This window comes from Rhinichthys klamathensis, unplaced genomic scaffold (assembly GCF_029890125.1).
Source record: "Rhinichthys klamathensis goyatoka isolate OS25496 unplaced genomic scaffold, OSU_Roscu_1.1 h1tg000677l_1, whole genome shotgun sequence".
Lineage (NCBI taxonomy): Eukaryota > Metazoa > Chordata > Actinopteri > Cypriniformes > Leuciscidae > Rhinichthys > Rhinichthys klamathensis.
Window position 1 is genome coordinate 386,338 of NW_026607109.1, and position 10,287 is coordinate 396,624.

Here is a 10,287-nt window from a genome sequence, read left to right on the forward strand (position 1 = left end):
TCCCTTCACTTCAAGTGTAGCGTTAACGTATGCGCGCGCTGACAGGATTGCTGCGTTCTCGCTGAAATTCTGACGGAAATCGACGGTAATTGTGCATACATAGAACTATTTTAAATAGCCAAAACAAAATATCTAGTATTATTTATTGTTGTTTTTCTAATTGGTGGAAAATTATCTAATTTTATGTTTTTATCTGCCCAAATGCAGCTTCTTCCGCTCCTTCGACGACAGAGCGCGTCCGTTATTTTTAGACAGCCTTCAAAAAATCTAATGGTAAGTGAATTCATTAAAAATTACAATCATGTACTAAAATAAAACATAGTTTGTTATTTTTTTGTTTTTGTTTGTGTGGATGTGATTGGGGTAATATAGTAAAAAACAACCTCAATTCAGTGAGTTAAAATAGTTTTAGAAAATGGTAATTTTCTCAAGCTATCCTACCTAGCAATTGGTGACATTGCCTAACAACCTTTAGTTAAATAGATATATTTACAACAAGTACTTATTATGAAGTGTTTGTGCTCTGGTTTCACTGACATGGATTAGATTAAGCCAGGAGTAGGCCTAAGCCTTAGTTAAAATAGTACATTCAAGTAGCTTTTATAAACGTGCCTTAGAAAAAAAATCTTGAGACAAAACAATAGCACTGACATATTTTAAGATACATCAGTGCAAGTTGCTTCTCAATCAGGCATTTTAGTCTGGGATTAAGAGTTTACCTACTAGCTAGCCTTAACTGAATTTACCTTAATATGAAGGGTAAAAAAGACTGTCATCCCATCAGTGGCATAACTTCGTAAGTTCGTAAGTGCAGGCTATTACGACGGGCCCTAAAGTTATATAGCACACACACACACACACACTGCTCATATGTTTGACAAAAGAAAGTTTAATTTCATATGATTAAAATATATTTAATGTTTTATGTCTTCATTTGATTACCAGAAAATACACAACACAGAATTTGTGCGTGGGAAATTTTATATATATAAATAAATATATATATTAAAATAGGGCCCCACACACACAATTTAATACCCACAAGCACATACACTAGGGGTGTAACGGTACACAAAAATCACGGTTCGGTACGTACCTCGGTTTTAAAGTCATGGTTCGGTACGTTTTCGATACAGCAAAAAGAAAGAAATGCCAGAGAAATTTCCCATTTGTTAAAAGAAAAAATATTTTTTAATAACTGTGTTTTACTACATCTTGAAACTTTCAGGTTTAATAATGGGGGTCATCTTTGAAGGATGAACAAATAATGTTTTGGTCATCACATTAAAAATAACATTTAAATATATATTTATTTATATATTATTTGAGTTTTGAAGTGCTGGAAAAGATGTGTGAAGTACTTGAAAGTATTTCACTATTCCAGCCAAGGTTACAGTTAGTGTTACTATTATAAATCCATGGTGAATGTTGCTGGTCTGTGGACGTAAAGTATTACTAGTTCATTCACGGCACAATGTTTCTCCTGGTTTCCACGTCAGCGCTGTTTGATCTAATAAAGATCTACGGTAATAACGGAGAAATGTGAATCCTTCTCAGTAGATCTCGCAGCGATGTTATTACTTCAGTGGCGAATTCAAATGTTTTCTTTACTGGATCTCTTAGCGCTGTGTTGTAACAGTGTCGCTTGATCGAGATCGGCTCGCGCTGCACAGATGTTGCTGGTCCGAACTGATAAACGACCCGTGAAGCACAATATAATGAGTAGCGCAGTTTCGTTCCGCTTTCATTCCGCTTGCCATTTGATGTTGCGCAACGTTGTGGTGATCGCGCCAGCGCGAATTTTGTCGGCAGGAAAAAATGGTCCAAGGAATCGTTCGGTTTGTATGCGTACCGAACCGGAAGCCTCGAACCGAAACGGTTCAATACGAATACATGTACCGTTACACCCCTAACATACACACAATAAAAACAAGTGCTCGGCGGTGATCTGACCCCGGGCCCGAAATAATTATAGGCAACCCATAAGATACACCAAATCCTTTGAAAAAGCATGTGTCCTATTTGAGTTGCGTTCGATGAGCCTTTCGCTGAGCAAAATCTTCGACAATGTCCTTAATGTCCATTTCACAGGCTCTGGTGCGCTCAATGCATAGTATAGCCAGCCCACTCAACCTCTCCTGGCTCATGCTGCTCCTCAGGTTTTAATTTGGAGAAGGAGCGCTCGGCTGCTGCCACTGTCAAAAATAATAACACAGGTAATGTCAAAAATTATAGCAGGGCAGTGTACACCTCGCCATAGCTGGATGTTATGGAGTGATGATCCACAATCAACATCTTGGCAAGTTCGTAGATTGAGGACTGCTGAGCAATTTCTGCTCTAAAACAGGCCCTGAATGACAGTAGTTGTGCAGGAAATGTAAATCCTATGTTCCTGTTGTAGTGGTCCTTGACATACAGCTCATCATCACTTGCGAGCTGAAGAGTCATCGGGCAGAGATGCTCACAAGTCTTTGAGCTAGAGTCCAAGTCAAGTCTCAAGTCTTTGAGCTAGAGTCCAAGTCAAGTCTCAAGTCTCTGAGCTAGAGTCCAAGTCAAGTCTCAAGTCTTTGAGCTAGAGTCCAAGTCAAGTCTCAAGTCTCTGAGCTAGAGTCCAAGTCAAGTCTCAAGTCTTTGAGCTAGAGTCCAAGTCAAGTCTCAAGTCTCTGAGCTAGAGTCCAAGTCAAGTCTCAAGTCTTTGAGCTAGAGTCCAAGTCAAGTCTCAAGTCTTTGAGCTAGAGTCCAAGTCAAGTCTCAAGTCTTTGAGCTAGAGTCCAAGTCAAGTCTCTGAGCTAGAGTCCAAGTCAAGTCTCAAGTCTTTGAGCTAGAGTCCAAGTCAAGTCTCAAGTCTTTGAGCTAGAGTCCAAGTCAAGTCTCAAGTGTCTTGTGGTTATAAGTGTTCATTTTAAATAAACGTAGAGCAAGCTAATAAGTGTCTGCTCGTTTATTCAATAAGTTGTCCCCCCGTCACATTTGACTCACGTCATAACCTAATCATAGCTTATAAACTACTGTAAGTCAGCACATCCCAGACTCTCAAACCCGTGTAACGTTATAACTAAATGAAACTGTAACGTTACATGATCGACAATAATCCTGTAACCTGTTTGTAGACAACAGGCAGCCAGCGGCACGTAAATGATTAACGTTACGTTAATCGACCACCACAAGTTTGGCAATTAAACAAACGCTCATTTATATTTCATAAGGAAGACAGTCGGAGTTAACCTCCCGTAACGTTAGGTAGCTAAAGCAATAAGCAAGCTAACGGTAGATGGTCAATGCTGAGCTAAACATGTTTACTCACCTATCAGGGTGCATTTTCAGATGTCTGATAGATGTGGTTGAGCCAGAATCTTTTATCGTGATGCTGCATATTTTGCATTAAGCGCTTCTTTTGAGCGCGTCTTGTTTGAAGTTTTTGAACCCAAAGCTAACGATGAATGGCACAGCAGCGGCCGGTGCAGTCGACATTTTTGTTTGTTATCCTCTCATGTGTGGTCGCGCGCGCGCTGCCAGCAATAGGCCACATAGTACGTGGTTACGTAGGCAGGTTATAGGTAACGGAGGGAGGGGGATAACAGTGAGCTCATCAGACGTTTCTTAAAAATAAACATTGTTCACGAGTCCCGCAGCTCGAGTCCGAGTCGAGTCTGAAGTCTTTCGAGGACGAGTCTCAAGTCGAATCTGAAGTCACTGTGTGTGCGAGTCCGAGTCTCAAACTCGAGTCCCCATCGCTGTCATGGGGTGTAGGGCCTCAAACATGCCAGAGGTTGCTTGCATACCTTCTTATGCGAATCTTTGAGAGAGCTGGATGATTACTGTGTCCAGATTAGCGTTAAAAATGTTGACTCTGAAATAACGTTCTGCGTTGGACAGGCGCTCATCTTCACACAACTCGTCATAATGGCGTTTTATTCTACTGACTCTCACATTTTCAAAAGTTGTCTGAGATCCCCATTTTTCTGCGAGCGTCTGTGTGCTGTCATCTCTGCCTGGTCAAAAGCACCACGATACACGGACAAGCTCTGAATGGTGTTGTCCAGCCATGTCACAGCCTTCTGTGTGTCAGCGTTTGTAGCTTGAAGCATTGAAGATACAGCATTCCCACTCTCCAAAACTTTGCACGGCTTTTCAAAATGTCACAAAGCGTTTTGAGATTATTTTGAATGAAATATTGAAGTTTATAATTAAGTGTTTTGGAACCGAGTGGCGTTATGCATTGTTCTAAAGCCGGGTTTTATTCTGGCATGTTGAATTAGTGTTCGACAAACACGGCGGCGCGTTCATTTGGATTTATTTTTCTCATAACAGCTAAAATAAACAGGCTACTCTGTAATTTTTTGGTCATACAGATAAGAGTAGAGTAGCCTACATCATTCAAAACTAAACTTTTATTCATATTAGGTTAACGACAAAAGTTTATCTGTTGTCTCTGTCTCCGGGACCTGCGCGTCATAGAAATGAACCGAAAGCCACTTGCCTCAGCTCAGTCACGAAAAGAAATCGGCTATGTCTAAAGCCTTTAAATTATTATGGATTACATAATCAGATAACATTTATTAAAGTCCCTGTAAAGTCAAAATTAAGTATGTGTTCTGAGTTTGTCACACCACAGAAAAATGTGTTATTAGCCACCCTGCCAAATTTGAATGATAAAAAAAGCCGGCAAGTACATAAAATAAGCTATCAAAATGTTGAAAAAATGAGCAGTATTCTCTGCTCTCAAACGCTGGGGGCGTGTCCGCTGTGGGGGCGTGTCCGTTGGCTGCGCTGAAACCACGCCCACTCGCGGGAAAGCTGCCGACGGTGATATTAGGTGATACTGCTTTCGGGACGGGGAGATGAAGGCCGAGGCGGGAGAGAGTCGGTTCGGCTCCATTCACCAGTAACAGCGGATTATCAGTGAATCCCAGTTGTCTCCGACGAAAGTTTATAAAACTATCCCGTGTAAAATGATCGCTACAGAGGCGGGTGTTGGCGGTGATCCTCAGCTCTCCATCAAGGTTGGCTCTTCAACAAAATTAATCCACCTCTTCTTGATGTGATCGTTTTCAGGAAATTTAAATAAAGACACCGATCTGTTTTGTACATGATCGCATCCAGGAGGTAGCCTACGCATTTCCGTGTCGAAGGCATAGCTAGCTAGCAAACTGTAGGCTGTAGTAACTAATAGTACTGACAGTAACTCACGATTGAGCGGCGAACTAAAGCGAATGTGCTCTATTGTTAGGGGAGTGCCCAGCCTCAGTGCGTCATCAAGTAGGGGCGTGTCCACGAGCTCAGGGGCTCCAGTGCGTCATCGAGCCCCGTTTTAGCCCCGCCCAAAAAATCCGGAAAATAGCAATGGTGAAAAACTGTTTAACGGTCTAACTCCACAATTCAGTACTTCACAGTTCACAGTCTTTGTAATATGTTTTAGCAATACATTTCTAACATTTATAATGGGTTTAGACATTTTTTTTAGAATTGCCTTTACAGGGACTTTAAATATTTAATAAATGTTATCTGATTATGTAATTCATCTGAAACCGAGAGGTACAGAGGATCTACCCAAACATGTTTAGCTATGATGTGAGCGCTTCCCAATGAGGAAAGGACAAGGCAAGGGTGAACATCTCGCTCTAATTAAATGTAGGCTAAATCGCCCTGAATTAAAATGTAAAAACAGATCAAATAATTTATTTGTCGAAATGTTGCGATATTGTTTCATTTAAGTTCATAATTATTCTATAAATGTTATTTAGTTTAACAGCAGCACCACGAAGCTCTGTGGTTCGAGATTTATTTGAATAAAAAAAAAAAAAAAATCACAAATCGCTTGCTTTGGTTGTAAGGATCCAAAGATTTTCCAAAGAATTTAATATTGAGTTGAACATTTTGTTCATGACAACAAATGAACATGTATTTGAAGATTGTATTTAGTTTTGCTTGGAAAAAGCTGGCCCAAACCGAAGTAGCGTTTTATTTCTGCAATTATTAAAATAATGAAATATTTAGTAATGAACTTTTATGACAGAAATATCACTACATGTAGCTTAAATGATTTGATTCCTTCATTATCAACACTTTAATAGCCTAATGCTAATGTCTAGAATAGCGATTTAAGTGTGAATTGCGACTTCTCTTTGTTTTTAGTCAGTCTCAGACTCAGAGAGCCTGTGGGGGGTTTGGAGGGACAGTGGCTTTATCGTGCGTGCAGGACAATAGTGTTAATGTTCCGATTGTCAACAATCTGGCGTTATCTAAACATGAACTCTGGACGAAATGCATTCATGCCAAGAAACGAATGGGAGTGATCAGCAGATACAGAGCTCTTTAATTCGCGACCAACCTCGTTTTATTGTAAGGTGAATTCAACAAGGCATGCTGTGTCTTTGAAGCAACAAAGGCTAAATAATTTGTTACAGGTTTTTTTTGTGATTTCTATGGATGACACGCAGCGACATATACAGTATTATGAGCTGTATGATGTGTTTTTACCCTGAAATGTTTAATTTCGAGAGAGACCCGGCGCGCACAGTGAGGGAGACAAAATAAACTTGCTAAAAAGAGATCCAGCGCGAGAGAGGCAAAGAATAATTTATGTCACTTTGGACTATTTTCGTTTTGTACTGTTCTAATTGTTTAATTTAGCTGCAATTTCTTTTGCAATACAAACTTAAAATGTCACAAGAATAAGATTCTGTGTTTCTTATTTTGCATCACAAAAGAAATAAACTCTAAACTCGATGCAACCCTGTATTAAATAAATAAACCTTTATTTAAACCTTGAAATGTGCGATGGGGTTTCAAACTTAATTCATTTTAGTGTTCTTTTACATTTTCATTGGTTTTTATATTGAAAGCAATACTATTTAGTTAGTCTGTTATTTTGAGTAGCCAAGTCAACAAAATCAGTATTTTTCTGATTTGTTCAATGTGTAGCACGAGGCTCAATTTTAGCGATATAGGATGGGCTGCGCTCTCCCATACAGAGCTCTAATAAATAACTACTACGCCACCCCAGCATTTAACCAGCTGGGGAAAAACCCATAAAAGGGCACACAAGTTCGTTCTCCTTCCCACAATCACAAAACACTGAGACGTGAATACAGAAAAAGTATCTTTATTCAATTATCATAAATAGTTTAAAATACCACTAGGGTCAGTAAAATAGTTGATATGGAAGACAAGGCCACTGATTTATATTTGAGCTAATTTGTATATGAGCAACTAGGTCCGACAAGGGAACAAATGCAGGCTCTCGTCATGGAGCTGGGGCGCACCATTAGCTGGGCAGGCTGAGCGGTGGGCTTCGAATCAGCCCGCAATAAGTACACCGTGCCCAAAACTTCCAAAGCACACACTCCAGTGAAATCCACTGCAAGAAAACCTACACCGCACTCTTAAAAGGAGTTTCCATTCACCATGCACAGGATGGCTAGCCTGCCCACTTTTGGGTCACCCCTGCTCCTAGAAAGAAAAGAAAGAGAATCAATTGATACAAAAAAACAGCATTAATTGTTAAGGTTGCCAGCCAAAAACAATTAACACAAAATAAACATGAAAAGAATGTACTGTCACTTAATAAAGACAAAAGAACACACAAAAAACGAATAATCAATTACTCTCCAAATAGAAACCCAATATTACAATAAGAAAAAGCAAAAAAAACAGCCCTAAGCAAAACAGCAGCGTCAAGGCTACTCAGTGTTGCGATCAAACGCCCACTTTCACGGCCTAAAATACACAAGGAACAGAGTTAAAAACACACTTTTAACGTTACTTTAAACTGGACAAAGACATAAGTGGGTTTACAATACCGATCAGCGGGACTTCCGTTCAAATATCCGGCAGACCATTCTCTCATACCATTTACTACACAGAGAAAATCACGCGTCATACATACGCAAAATAAACGCAGTCCCACACTCGAAGATACACAATACAATGGACCTACCAAGCAGAAGGGCAGCAGTCACTCGCAGCACGCCGTGTTCTACGTGCGATCGATCCTAAACTGGAACTACAGCAATGATGCAGAGGAAACACCCTCTCGAGCGGTACGATCAGTACCTCCGAACAGACACCAGCTGAGCAGAAAAGTCAGTAAACAATCTAGTCGCCAAACCATAGCTATGGCAAACAAACACCCACCTCACACTCAGAGCTGTCGAGTAGGCCTGAAGCGGCGCGTCGATGACGTCGACGCTTCGACGTCAAAAATTCGTCGACGTCATATTTTTTTGTCGACGCTTCTTTATTTATTTATGTATTTATTTTTTTGCACCGTTCCCGGCGGTACAGCTCGCCACACACACGTGGGAGACCGAAACATTGCAGAATCGAGGACGAAACAGCAACCTCTTCACAGAATTCACAACAAAGCCATGCAAAAGTCCCAACAAAAGAAAAAGTCCTAAAAAAACCCAGCTCACACTAAATCATCGAAGGTATGGGAATACTTCAAATTTAGTCCCAAACGTAAAGGTGTCGTTATTTGCGCTCTTTGTCAAATGGAGTTGACATCCCAAGTCTCCCGCATAGTGATAGCGGCTCCCTGATGACCGCAAATTAGTTAAAATCTCCCGGAATCTAGAGCTTGCGAGCTCCAAACCGTGTAGCGCGCGCGCCGCGAGCGAGAGACCTTGCGCGTGTGTGTGCAAATGTGCGTGTGTGCCTTATGAAGCGCATGTAAACCCCACCCCCGTCAACAAAACCGAAAAATCAGTCCGGATGTTTTTTATGAGCACTGAAAACATTAAAATGAGCACCACATCCAAGTGTGATAGGGCTCATTTGAGTAGCCTACCAAACATTTTACAGTGTAGATACTCTGTAAGAACCAGATCAAAATTGTTGTGCATTGAATGTGCACTCCTGCAATTTCCATGTTACAAAAAAGAATCGTTCAATTAGTCGTTATAGTCGACTAATCGATAAAATAATCGACAGACTAATCGTTTAATTAATAATCGTTTACCCCAGCCCTACTGTCGAGCACCGGCAACCATGACGCCCAGGTGACACAATGATGACGCAATATCCCGCTACTCTGGGGCTGCCCTTTATATACTCTAAATAAGGCTCTGTAAATATACATGGGGCGGAGTCATGCTTAAAGCGCCACTTCACCACAATCGTATGGATCTGTTTTGAGAAAAATCTTCCGTTGCTATGGCCGGGTATCACTGTCATCTCAATTTCGTGAATGATTCACAAAACAATAATTTAACAAATTAAAGACGAGCTTCATAATTTTCATTTTCTTACGCCATCGGCGGACAATCTTCCTTCATCAGTTTTGTCGTCTGTGCAGCGGCTCTACGAATGTAGCAAATTTATGTTGTAATGTGCCATTGATAATTAAACCAAAAGCTAGACTTTAAATAAATAAACAGTTAATAAACTCGCTAACAAACAGTTATTTAAGCATAAAGAACGGTAAAACATAAACGCTGTCGGCCAACATCGGTAAACAGCATGAGATTCGATCTCGGATCGCCTGAAGCTCATGTTGTTGCGTTAACCACAGAGCTACCGTCTGAACACTGTGAAGATAACGTCTTATGCTCTTGCAAAGCCTCATTGATGTAGCCTAATATGCTATTGCAATGTTTTATGTTGAAATGTTTTGAAATGTGGCAGATTACGCAATAGAGAGCATAAACTGACACTTTTCAAAGTCTGTGATTGTAGCGCCTCTTTGCGGTAAAAGGCAGCAAATACACACCCGCGGCGGCGGTAAAAGTATTATTCTGGTTGAGTACCAACTGTATAACCCTTTGAGTCTTTGCCCCAATACTCCACAAAACTGAGCGTTAGTCCGTTACTAACCTGAGCGTAGACTTATGGTGTTATGGACTTGACGTAATCTACTAGAATCAATCATTTCAGAGTAAGTCGGAATGAATCTAAATGTAATAATTTATTATTAGTCAGGTAAATGTATCATGCCAATTACATAATCAATTCAAAGATAATCAATACAATAACATCAAATGCTCAGAGATAAAGAGAAAAGATGTATGAGTTACAGAATCACCTCGTTGCATTTCTTTATATAGACAGAAACTTCTTTCACATGGAAACATTTGCTAACAATGGGAATTTGCATTCAGTGTTACACCTTTTGGGCAGGAGGCCATTTGCCTGGAAGACACACCCCTCCTCTGTGTGCAAGTTATCTCTAAACTCTTAAGAACTTTTTTACTTTTTGGTTTACTTCTTTGGGAATGAGACATTTGTACCAGTCGCATTTCAAATGATACCAAACATATATAATACTGTATGATTATTTAAATTAAA